General features: G+C 43.7%; 1 long non-coding RNA gene across 1 annotated transcript; it reads right to left on the bottom strand.

Annotated features, from left to right (window-relative positions):
* Positions 1–405: 405 nt before the first annotated feature.
* Positions 406–9598, bottom strand: LOC132248851 (uncharacterized). Its single transcript, XR_009460304.1, has 2 exons — positions 5801–9598; positions 406–1040 (listed from the first exon to the last, which is right to left on the bottom strand). It is a non-coding gene; the product is annotated as an uncharacterized LOC132248851 (long non-coding RNA).
* Between the last annotated feature and the right edge of the window lie 3986 nt (positions 9599–13584).

Below are 13584 nucleotides of genomic sequence, written 5' to 3'. Positions count from 1 at the left end.
AGCTGTTCCTTTAAATGAATCTGGCATGAAGCCCTTGGAAATAGCTTTGCTATAGAGGATCACGTTATGCAATGCTGATCACACAGAACTCAGACCATTAAAGGAAGCAAACCTCTCGCAGCATAATTGGCGCTGAGTGATTACTGAACACCACATCGTTCCTGGCGTGACATGAACTAAGAAAATACACTGAGTGAAAGAAAAAAATGTTGGAAGACCCATCAGAGTTGTAACTCACTGGGAAGACAAATGGAGGAGGCTTACACAGGATATTCTTTTCTTTTATCCACAAGCAGTAAATTCCAGGGAAACAGAAGACAATCAGAGCGAGCGGAGCCTTATTTTTAACAGCTCTTTCCAAAGCACTAGGTGTCTGTAGTAGTTTGCAGTGAATTCAGGCAGAAGCGAACTATGAAACTTTATTTTAGAAATGTCAGAAGTCTTATATGCCACATAATAATGACAAACTTGAGCAATATGGTTTAAACACAGAGTACAAAAAGAAGGTGAAAACACAGAAGAGCCTCTGACTGACCCGAGGGCAAAAAGCCAGTCTGCAATTCGGGGGAGCTGCCAGAGTCCCCAAGAAGAGAGCAGATTCAGATTGGGATGTGTGAGAAGCGACTCAAAGACGGATTAGTGGGATCCAGTCGCCTCCTTGACAAAGCAATTCGAATGTGTTAGCACTGTCAGTCACGCAGTCCAGGCTTTGCCTCTCTGTGCCATATGAAGACACCAACAGACCGCGTCCCCCATGTGCTTATTTCTTCAACTCTATCTTTGCTTCTAGTCATAATTAAGCTTTCCCCTTTAGCACTGAGAGATCTCCAGGCCAGCTGGGCACTTACACGAAGATCCAGCCCTTGGTGGCAGGAGCTGTGGCTTTGTGGGAGATCTCCGCCAAGATCCAGCAGTGCCGCAGGAGTCCTTTCTCTTCCACACTTTCTCGCAACCTCTTTCAAGGGCTTCCCACTGCCACATGGGAACTCTGAACGAGCTGCAGAACAAGATGTCTGATAACCATGTGGTGGCTTCATCTTCTGCAATAAAGCACAAAGGTTATTCCAGTAACATGTATTTGAAAAATGACGTAGCTCCTCCCTGAGGTTGACCTCAGCCCCCTCGGTCTCTCCCCGGTGCTTGCTGTCATTAGAGTTTACAACGGCTTCTCTCCTCTTCTGGGCTTTGCCCTCGACATCTGGTGAGCCTCACGTGTGGAAAGAGGACTCCTCCCGTGTGCTGGGTACACAGGGCTATTGTCCCTTGAGAATTCACTGTTAGTGATATAGCCAGGCATGGAGTGGAAAGCCCAGGGCTATTATAAAGGTGAATGGAAATACTACACCCCCAAAAACCAGAGGCAGCTCTGGGGTGGGGGAGTTTTACTGGGGACAGGCTCTTGGGATCTTGGGGAGAAAGTAGTCCAGGTGACTAATATGCTTTCATGAAAAAGCCAATTTGCAACCTTGTCATATTCAAACTCCTTCAAACCCCTTCCCCATTATTAGCCCAGGATATTGTGGATGGGACAGCCAGGGTTGCCAGTCCTGGCTAGCTTAAACAAAGTTTCCATGGTCCTCTCCTGGTGCCAGACACATCAACTTTTCTCCCTGTCCTGGAATTGCCCTGGGGGGTCTCAGGTCACTCGCGGTAGCAGGTCCTGGGTCAGATGTCTCTACCTAGGCACTGCTCACTGCAGAGCTGGTTTCAGAGCAGAGCAGTTTCAAGATGATAGAAACTCCCTTCGGGGAGTGGGGAGAGTCTAGGAGGGACTTCCCAGTCAAACCGGTCTCTCGGCTGAAAGAGCCCAACCACCCGCAATTCACCCCTTTGTGATGCTTTTATTTCAAAGGAACTGCCTTTAAGCAGACACGTAAAGAGAAGCTGGATAGGGTCACTGCGCTGGATACAGACAGTCAGTAACAGAAACCACGGGATGGGTGCGCATGGAGGAGAATAAGGACAGACCCCTCGTGGATACCCCCAAAGAAATGAAGTAAAGGTCTGAAAAAAACAAACATTTTTCTACTGATGGCTGAAGCCAACTAGTTTTCCTTCACTCGGTGTTTAAGCAGTGTGCTGGCAGGTGCCCTTAAAAATGGAGAACATATTTGAACACAGATTCATCCCCCTCTTAAACAGACACTGCCATTTTGGATGTATACGAAACAGCATCATTTGGATGCCTGGACACACCGTAATAAGACTGAGATACTTGTTAATATACCTACCCCAGCAGGCAGTGAAAGGGTACAAGGCTCCCTTTAAATTGTATACCATGTAGGGAAATTTGTGCTAGCCTTCTCTAGCTGCCAGAATATCTAAGAGTACTATTATACAGAAGTGCCAAATGAAAATCTTAAGAATTTGAGACACTCTTAATTAAAGAAGGCCCCAGCCCTAAGGTATTATGCCAGTAAGTGTAAAAAACCAAGTTGTTCATGGACCCCACATAGGAGGGTATTGGCAGAGTCTTCTTACTACAACAGAGACAATACATCCTGGCTATTAACAAAAGCTAAATGCCAGTACATTCAAAGAAGGTGGCTTTAATCTTAATATAGGGGTATAAAACATTTCATGACTGTTTATGAGAAGTATTAGCTAAAATTGTTATAAACATATTGCCATTGCCTAAAAGGGGCCTGGCAAACATTTTCAGAGCATATAGATTCTTTTCAACTATGTATATGTGACCTGAAACACGAACACAAACCTGGAAGTAATCTGGTGGTTGCAACATATGTTTAAAGCATGGTTGAAGCTAAATGTATGTAATTTAATCTACTGAATGATTTATTCATTCGATTATAAATCCAGCCTCAACATATATATGTGGACTGTCATTACCAGAGCTACTGCTGAGGATGAGATTCTGCAGAAAGCAATTAAGGAAGTTGGTTGAGATGAACCGAGGTCAAGGGGATATGCTATCATTTGAAGAGAGAGCTCTTACTTCACAGTCGAGGGGTGCACCCCGCAGCTCTGCCCCTGGCTCCGTCCTTGTTGATACCTTAAATAAATTCCCACCTGGAGTATGTGTGAAGCGAGCTCTTTCAGCTTACCACCCTCTCAGCTCAGCTTCAGAGTGCACGGGGTTAGTGCTGCCACTGCTCACCCGCCCAGCCCTTGCCAGTCACAGCCAGGAGCCACGTTGACAAGTCGTGTGATGTACAACCAAAGGTGGACGCAGCCACACCCCCCCCCACCCCATCCCTCGAGTACCCACCCTGGGGCGCGAGGATAGTGATTCCACAAGTATTACAGAAATACACGGTAAAAAGTCATTTAAAAATTAGGACTAGAAATTACTTATATTGGCTTTGAAGAAATGACGACAATGAGGCTTATTGTATATTCTTAAAACACAGATCAAGTCAAGCAAAAGAGTCCATGGTGGGGGCCAGAAGACAGGTGGGCTTTTGTAGAGAGTGGGAAAATCTTGCGGCAACGCTCTACTACAAGGGGCATACCCTGTATGAGACAGGGGCGATTCAACAGCCTCCAGTTGTGGCCTAGGGAGACTGCCCTTTTTACCCCCTATCTAAAGGCCCCCACAGGGACACAGGAAAAAGTGAACCCCTAGAGCGAAGTAGGCATAGGTTGTTTAAGCTGACTAGAGGAAAAGACTATGTAACTGTGATTATCCTCACACCCCTTGGACAGCCTTACTGGAAAGTACTACGGCTAAATAGATGATTGTGTGCCTCAAATCCATTTTCACTCAAGCAGGTATACCTGAAGCAGTAACGGCTGACAATTGCCTGCAGTTTAATAGAGACGTTTAAGCAGTTTGCATTGAAACACACGTATTGGCCACTGACAGATGTGAAAAAAACCCCCAAACAGTGCTTTACTGGAAGAGGAATTGTGTTACTTTGACCTGGCTCCCCAGCATCTGTGTAGATTGGGCACTTCAGCAGCGCTTTTTGGCGCTTTTATCTAATAGCTGATACAGTTAGCTATTAGATAAAAGCACCAAAAAGCCCCACTAAAGTACATGATCTATACAGATGTTGGGTGAGCCAGGTCAAACGAATGCAGTGCCTCTTCTGGGCATGCACTGTGCTGAAAGTAGATTGCTGGTTTGTTCTTTCATGTCTGTAAGCAGCCATCATTGCTACTCTCGGTTGTGCCCAATCCAAGGAACTAGTAAAAGGACTAAAATAAGAAAATGCCCACTCCAAGAAGCCACACAACCAGACTGATCCATTTACTACTGGTGCTGTCTTGTCATTTAAACAAACTACTTAAATGACAAAACAGCACCAGTGAAGCAAGAATTATCACCTGCTGATCTTTTCTTCCACCGGAAGCTGAAAACAGAAGGCCAGCACTGTTAGAGCCTGATGGCAAAAAACCTCACCCACCCTGGCTTCAGCTCCCCCAAACTATCACCACTTCATGAAAATAAGGTTGGGCATATCTACAACAGGAAAAAATGGTTGAAAACAACAGTGGTCGTACATGAGATAGGCCCCCTCCTCCCCCAGCTTGTATGGGGTTATCACCTCTCAGAGGCACATAGCGCAGGGCAGTCAGCACCTCCTCCGAAACCCAGGAGAGAGGGAGATAAGGGGCACTGAGCCAGCTGTTTTGCAAAAGGAGGGATCATACAGAAGATCACAGCTACATTAGACTGAGCTCAGGTTTTGACACAAACAAAACCAATGCTGTCACTGCTGCCTTACAACAGTAATACTGATGTTTCAGGCAAGTTGCACAAGTCCACTTGACACACAGGACACTGTTTGTGTATTTGAAATATTTTGTTATGTTGGATGCTCATTCTGCAAAGCGTCCTGAGTCACAACATTACCCCAGACAACGCTGAAGTTCACTCTTGGTTGCAGGAGCAGACGAATCTAGCTGCAGCTGGGATCCTGTAGCCAGGTTCCCACAGCAATGGCCAGGGCGCTCTGTTTTCAGCGTGGGAGGAGAGAAAGGCAGCAGAGGGAGCTCATTCTTGGGGCTTCGGAGCTGGTGCTGAAGGGTGGGGTGGGTAAATTGGAGCCCCCCCCAAATACGCCTGTTCCACACTCCGGGGGGGGGGGCTGAAACCCCTCCAGACTGAACTCCCTCTGCTCCCTTCCCCCCCTCCCGTTTTGAAAACAGGGACAGGCTGGAAGCTCTGCAGACACAAGTTACAAAAGATGCTACATTCTGAAACATCTTTATGGGATACCTCATGCAATGAGGGGGTCGGATTTTCATAGACCCATAGAAAACTAGGGTTGGACGGGACCTCAGGAGGTCATCTAGCGCAACCCCCTGCTCAAAGCAGGACCATCCCCAACTAGATCATCCCACCCAAGACTTTATCAAGCCAGGTCCTAAAAACCTCCAAGGATGGAGATCCCACCACCTCTCTGGGTAACCTGTTCCAGTGCTTCACCACCCTTCTAGTGAGAAAGTTTTTCCTAATATCCAATTTAAACCTCCCTTCCTGCAACTTTTCATCTGATTGACTACTTTTAAAACTGTCTGCAGCAGCGTACTTGTGTTTGGTCACAACTATAAACTGCTTTCTGTGGCCAGATTAGGTGAAAATTGTCACTTCTGTCTGCACCCCATGAAGCAGGCCTCAGCTAGACTCTTTGTCTCTGAGCAATGTTGAGTTGCTGAGCTTCTATGAAAAGCTTGCCAATAATAAATCTGAATGGATTTCCTCATAAAGTTATGCAAGAACTGGAAAGAAATTTACTGTGGGTATGTACATGGCCACTAGTTACCCTGAGGTAATAAGATGTGGAATCGCTGTGTGCCAGCTGTACTGTGATAGTGAAGTGAAGGCTCTTACCTCTCAATAGATGAAAAATCACTTTCATCTAAGTACCTTGGTACTCCCGCTTCATTACAGTTCTTTAGTGGTTAAGTGTATGCACTCCAGCAATTCCCATGAATCAGCTGAGGTTTGACAAATTAGACATATACAAGTCAGCATGATGATCTTCATCCGTGAGTGCTGAAGGAGCTGGCTGGAGTCATTGCAGAACCCCTGGTGAAACTCTTCCACAACTCATGGTGCTCTGGAGAAGTCCTTGAGGACTGGAAGAGGGCCAGTGTTGTGCCCATCCACCAGGGCAGGAGGAAGGACCCAGGTAACTATAGGCCAATCAGCCTGACTTCCATCCTAGGGAAAATCCTAGAAAAGTTCATCAAGGAATCTGTCTGCAATAAGCTTGCAGAAGGTAAGGTTTCTGAATGTCAGCCAGCATGGCTTCACTGTGGGCAGGTCTTACCTTACCAACCTCATCTCCTTCTATAGCCAGGTAACTCGCCACCTGGACATGAAAGAGCAGGTTGACATTGTATACCTAGACTTCCAAAAGGCCTTTGATCTAATATCCCACAATGTCTTTGAAGGAAATTGGAGGATTGTGGGCTTAACTCTGAGACAGTCAGGTGGGTGAGAAACTAGCTGCAGGATAGGACCCAAAGAGTCGTAGTGAACAGATCCGTGTCATCCTGGCAAGAAATGGGCAGCAGTGTCCAGCAGGGGTTGGTGCTCGGTCCAGTACTTTTCAACATCCTTATTAACGATTTGGATGTGGGGCTGAAGAGTTCACTGGTTAAGTTTGCGAATAACACCAAATTATGGAGGAGTGTAGTCATGCTCGAAGATAGGCTGCAGATACAGGCAGATCTAGACAGGCTAACAAGTTGGGCAGGTTGGAACCTGATGAAGTTCAACGTTGAGAAATGTAAAGTCTCCGTCTTGGGACAAGCAATCCCCAACACATCTGCAGGCTTGGTGGCACCAAACTGACTAGCACCACGACTGAAAGGGACCTGGGGGTAATAACAGACCACAGTATGAATATGAACTGACAGTGCGATGCTGTAGCCAGTAAGGCAAATAATACTCTGGCATGCATCAATCGATGCATCTCCAGCAAAACTAAGGAGGTGATTCTTCCACTCTACTCAGCACTGATGATACCACAGCTGGAGTATTGCATCCAGTTCTGGGCACCACACTTTAACAAGGACGTGGACAAGCTTGAGAGTCCCAAGAAGAGCCACCTGTATGATCAGAGTCTTACACGGCAAGCCATATGAGGAAAGTCTGAGGGATCTGGGACTCAGCCTGAAAAGAAGGCTGAGAAGGGACCTGGTAGCAGCTTACCGCTACACTAGGGGAGTACATCAAGGGCTTGGTGGGCAAATGTTCACCAGGGCACCTGAGGGGAAAACCAGGAGTAATGGCCACAAACTCCTGGAAGACCAATTCAGGCTCAACATAAGGAAAAACTTCTTCACAGTCTGGGTGTCCAGACTGTGGAATAAGCTCCCTCCAGAGGTGGTACAATCACCTACCCTGGAAATCTTCAAAAGGAGACTAGACAGTCACCTTGCTGGGGTCACCCGACCCCCAGTTATCTTTCCTGCTTGGTGCAGGGGGCTGGACCAGATGATCTTCCAAGGTCCTTTCTGGTCTTACAATCTATGAATCTATGGTAAAAACCTGCCTTCTTTTATCTCCTGGTAACTAGTGTGTGTGCACATACCCTCATTTTCAAAGGTGGCTTTTACAGGACATCCTTAAACTGAATAATTAGGAAGAAAGTGGAATGCAGAGCTGAAAGAAAAAGTCAAGCTACCAGATTCTTTTTTAAAACAACCATCTCATACAAAGTAGAAACGTACAGTTGAGCATAGATTGTGACCTTCGCACTTGGAAAAGCATTTTTCTTTTGCATTCATTCCTTATACGATTAATCCAACATAAATTAAATGTTGGGTTACTGAAATGGGGCTTCCAAGATGGTTTCTTATTGTGTTGAGATACTGTTGAATCTAAATTGTGGCCTTAAACTATCTTGGTGTCATGAAAAAGGAGATCTAAACAATCAATCAAATTGTTCCTATACTAAGGTATTACTCAGGGTAAGAATGATTGGGAACAACAAGCTCCTAGGTTGGAACCAGCTTGGCCTGAGAAAGATAAAAGCAAATCTTTGAATGAGTTACTTCATTCACATCCAATTGTCATAATAAACTAATGATCCTGCAAAATGCCAAGCTCTCTATCTCAATCTAGCAAAAGACATATGGATGTGTTTAAAGTTAAATCTCAGAGCGGTCCCATTAAAGTTAATAGAAAAGTTAATGTGAGTCAAGCTAAACACTTGCTCATTTTTCCCTCTGGATTGAGCTAGACTACCCAGCACTGTCATATAAAGTCCTTTATTCATACCCTGTATTTTTTTACTTGGCTCTGACAATTTTAAGTTTTAGATTTTAGAAGTTCAAAATGGGATCTGCAAAAACACCCCAGGGGATTCCCACTGAAATTCACTTTTAAACTTCATTGTGTGCTCCTAAATCACTTTTAAACTTCATTGCAGAAGTTTGGATTTTAAACCTCATTGCAGAACAAGGAAGTTTTTTTACCTCCCTGCCTGCCATCTGACACCTCCAGGGAAGGAGTTCTACCTGATCTACACATCAAAGAGCTACTCAACACAGCTCACAAAGACACTCATGGACCCAGAGGGACAGCCTTCCATCTTCAGCTCCCTCTGTGCAAAAATGAAGTTTGTTTCCTACCTGTGGGGACTTTTTACCATCATGTACCATCTACACTTTCCCCAGAGCCTGATGAAGGGACTTTGATCCCGAAAGCTTGCAGAAAAGGACATTTTTCTTGCGACTTCCCAGTTGGTCTAATAACAGGTATCATTTTGGAACCAAGAGTTCTAGTTTTTTGTATGCTGCCTAAATCACTTAGGCACTTCTGAAAATTTCTCCCTCAAAACTTATGCCACTGCCTTATCAATCACACCAGTAACACAGACAGTTACTTCAGACAAGATAACACAAAACAAATTAACTCAAGAAAATTTTTTTTGACGAAACATAACTAAAGTATGATGCAAGTGACAATGTTAATTTAAATATATGTTCCATGGAGAAGACCATGGACCTTGAGACCATAGAAACTGATCATAAAAAAATCCAATTTACTTTTTAGTATTTATGCTCCTCGTTTACTTTCTACTGTTCTCTGTTTAGACAAGAAAAATCAATGCATCAGTTGCAATTTCAGGCTGCCTGCTATATACCACGGGGTAATATCAGCTAAACGACTCCCCGTTGATTTCTTTTTTTCTCTTTAATCATAGAAAGGTTTCTATTGGTCTTATTGCAAGTTTTATGAAAAAATGTTTTTTGCAAACTAAAACTGCTGGTCCAATTATGAATTAACAGCTGTCAAGAGACTAGAAAAACAGAGAACAATATTAAGCACTTGTGCCAAAGTTACATAGTGATGCCACCCTGTGGCTATAGTGTGAAACTACTTTTAATACCATGACTTGGTCTTTAAGCACTTCAGTTCAGGCAGAGAGCAAAAACTCATTCTCTCTCCTTTTTAAATTAATAGCCTAGACCCCTGATTAGTGCAAATGAATCTGTGTGCCTCCATGGAGCCCATGTCAGTGTGGTCCTCTGTGCGAGTGTTACCTAGCAGAGGTTCCCAACCCCTGGGCTGCGGCTCAGTACTGGGCCGTGAAGATTTGGCTGCTGGACTGGAAGTCAGGAAGTGACTGGCATGCTGCGGACCGGCAGCATGCCAGTCACTTCCAGTTCGTAGTTTGCTGGTCCGCAGTCTAAAAAGGTTGGGAACCACTGCTATATAGAACACATTTCAGGAGCCAGGCCTGAATTGTTACATAGTCTGTGAAAATCATTATGTAGGTCCAAGAAAATTACAGGGAAATTAGAATTAAGATTATCCTTGTGACCAAATGCTGCTGAAATATCTATTTATGTATAATACATTAACAGGTGTATTTGAATGTGTTTAATGTGTCACGTAAAAAGTTTGTTCCATTAACACATTGTAGGCCAGATTCTCATATAGCATAGCTCCGTTAATTTTAATGTTGCTATACAACATTGAGCCTACTACCTGCAATGGTATTCTGAGAAAGAGATAATAGGAGGAAAAATATGCACAAAGCTTAAATGGAAAGGAAGTATCACTGCTGTGTACATTTTTAAGCACTGTATAATAACTTTGCCACCATTTTAAATTTGAAACTAGGTAAAATTGAGAAGGACCAGGGGCGATAGTTATAAAGAACAAATACGATACATTTAAAATCAGTATTCCCAAACTTTAGAGTTAGCATTAAAAACATCAGGAGTTAGGCCGCCAAACCATCAGATTAATTTTTATTTCTATTTTATTAAAATTAATCCCAACCTCTTAATTTACCTCCTAGTTTTAGAGTCTTTGAGGCCGATTTCTTCAAGCTTTTGTTTGTAATCAAGAGAGTCAGTATATTCCTGTTCAAAAAGTGGAAGTTGATTCTCTAACATTGCCACTTGATTCCAGAAACTAGACTTTAAAACAAAACACCCCCTCTCCCCCACAAAAAACGAATATTACAAGACTTGTTTTAACATTGCAGGCACTGGCAATACAAACAATTTTAAAATATAGAAACTGCAGGACTGTGTATCCTCTTTTATGGTATAACATTGGAGTCACTTTAGAGATAAGGATTTCTATGCAATACAGAAGAAGTTACAAAAATGACGGACAGTAGTTTCATCAATTTTAAAATATTTTAAAAATCTAGAAAAAGATGATTGGTTGGGTTACTTAAACCAGCACAATGTTGGTAATGTGAAAGTTTAGCTTTAAATCAAAAGCAAGTTAACTATCTATAAGCACCATAGGCAACCGATTTAAGGATCTTCTACTTCTTATCCAAACAGCCATGTTAAGATTCTCTAAAACCTTTTGACTATCCTCATAATCATCTAAAGTAAGACAACCAATTTGCTACAGCATTACAAAACAGAACAAAACAAAATTAACACCCCCCCCAACATATTCTCCAAAGTGTTACTTTGATCTGTAAACTTAACGAAATATTTTAGGGAAATTTGAACAAGGCTATAACCAGATCAAACATCTGATTGCTCCCCTTGTGCCCATATGGTTTGCACTGACTCAGAGCCTGACAAGCCATTTCCATCCTGCAGTAGGAAAGGCCAAAGAGGACAAAGGAGTCGCCTGTAATTCACAAGCATACTATGAATTCCTAAACAGGCCGGCTTCATGGAAGTCTTTGCTTTTGCCCCACACCTTGCCAATGCAATTCTGTTGAACATTTCTCTAGCAGGAACTGCCTCCGATTCCCACGGTATAGAACAGTGGTGGCCAACTTGCAGCACATATGCCACAACTGGTACAGGCCACCTCTGTATGTGGCACATGGTAGATTAGGGACTAAGGAACAGTGACAGTGAGGGCAGGGAGCAGAGAGTAGAGCAGGAGATGGATCAGGAGAGCAGCATCAGAATGGCACTCAGGAAGGCTGCAGGGCTTACCTTGCCAAAAGGACCCCCCACCACAATGGTATAGGTCACAGAAGAGCCTTTAAGGGCTGTAATTCCTGTCCCTCAAGCATGGGACCAGCAAGTGGATAACACGTATTCTCTCCCCTCCCACCATCCTCAGCTTCCCACACATCAGAGCAGTGATGCTCATCCTTCTGGACCTAGAAGTCAGATGGGTGGTGGAGGCCATTCTATGGGCCTGATCCCACACGCTGGCTCAACCCTGTGTGCCGGATCTAGCTGCAAAGTGACCTCACACACCGGGCCCACTATGGACCAATGATTTAGCATTCAAGGCCACATCAGCTGGGCTTGGAAATTTGGCAGCAGGGGAGCAGTAATTATTGTTGCCACCATTCCCCTGCCATCACATTTCTGGACCCATGGGGAGCCCTGTGGGCAGATGACTGCTACACAGACTAGAGGATGAGCACCACGGCTGTAGAGGAATGGATTAACTGCCTTTCACAGAAAACACAAATGTCAGCATTCATTTTAGACCCTTGTTTTCCAAATATCTGAAACCTTGACTGTTGTTTAATATTCCATGGAAAACCAAGGTACAGAGGAAAGGACAGGATTGATATGCTTGAGGTAGCTTGTGTTGCTCAAGAGACAAATTATAACCATTCTGTACTATTTGGGGTTTTCTGAACAATGATAGATTCATCACAGCTAGATCACACTGCCCTGGAACAGCTGAGGATTAGCAAAGATGTGCACCAAGATCACACAATGTTAGAAAGCATTACTCACAGACAGTGCTGTGTAAGAGCTTAGTGTCAGTAAATTGCTCTTAAATTTAACTTTCCTCATCCAACTGTACAGCCATTATGAGGGGGGTAGCATGGTTGTTTGTGGTAAAGGACAGATAGCTGTGTGCCACCTGTTCAGTGCTGAGTTCATGTTGTCAGACCAGTTCACTTAGAGACTGCATCAACTGATCCTTGTAGGACTCTAGTCTATAGCTGAGGGATCTAGAACTGGATGTACAATGTCTTATTGCTGTGTGCAACCTTCCACGGAAGATGTTAACCACTTTAAACACCATATTTAACACCCCTGCCACCTCTCTCACGTGTGACAGGAATATCTCAGAGACAGCAGCATCAAACACTGCAAACAGGTCCAGAAGGGCAAGAAAGGATATCTGCTCTCTGTCCACTGGCAGGAAGAGATCCCAGGCCACTAAGCCTGTTCCTGGCCAGAGTCCAAATTGTGCCACAGTCCAAACCTAGACCAGCATCTTTAATTAGATTAATCTGAAATGGGCTTTTAGCTACCTTCTCTACAAACCTGTTCAGCACAGATTCTTTTTGTAAATGAAATTTCAAGTATTTCAGACAGGTGTGGTACCAGTTTTTTCATTACTCCATTTTACAAGAACATAGGGAAAAGTTGCATCTTGAATTGAGATTCCCTCAGGGTGTCAGGAACTACTGGATAGATGAATGAACATACTACACTGGGTAGAAACAGAATGGATCTGCGCCATCTGAGCAGGTTTCCTAAATGTATGTTAACTTTTCAATGAAGCAAGATAATTATTCACAGCTGTTGGTGCTCAGTTCTGATACAGGTTGTAACTGCTAAAAACAAAGTAGTTGACCATGCTGGATACCTTGTTAGCGTAGGGTTTAACACCTTCAGCTGATGGAAAGCCTCACTTGGCCTACAATACAGCATAGATGCTGAAGAATTTGTTTCATTTTGAGCATATCAGACTTTGGCTTCCTGTAATACCACTCAAATGTCCATTGCTTTCTTAATTCAGCAAAATGTCAGAAAAGCGGGTATATTTGTTTGGATTTAACGAGGAAAAAGCCCTTTAGAAGGTAAGAATGTTGCATACAATGATGATAATTCACTGGGTAGCTTTTAGGGCACCATTGGTGAAATGATAAAAACCTAAAGTGCAGCTGAATGCAATAAAATGAAGGCACTTTTCCATTGCTTTAATAAGATGCATACAAATATCACTTGTTAGAGTTCTGTAAGCATTTCAGAAACAGACCACGTGCCACTCCACGAATGACCTCATTGAAGGAGCCACAGGACATCACATCACACTATAAAAGAATGACCCAAAGAGGAGAAAATGTGTTTGTGGCCTCTCTTACCTGTGATGCATGAAGAACTGACAATAAGCATTACAGAAACCAAGACAAAAAATCTGATGGACAACTTTTCCTGTTCTGAATTGCCAAGGGGAGGGGGAAACTGTCC

This window comes from Alligator mississippiensis, chromosome 2 (genome assembly GCF_030867095.1).
Source record: "Alligator mississippiensis isolate rAllMis1 chromosome 2, rAllMis1, whole genome shotgun sequence".
In the NCBI taxonomy this organism is placed as follows: domain Eukaryota; kingdom Metazoa; phylum Chordata; order Crocodylia; family Alligatoridae; genus Alligator; species Alligator mississippiensis.
The sequence above is the reverse complement of the archived record's forward strand: the minus strand, read 5'-3'. Positions and strand labels throughout refer to the sequence as shown.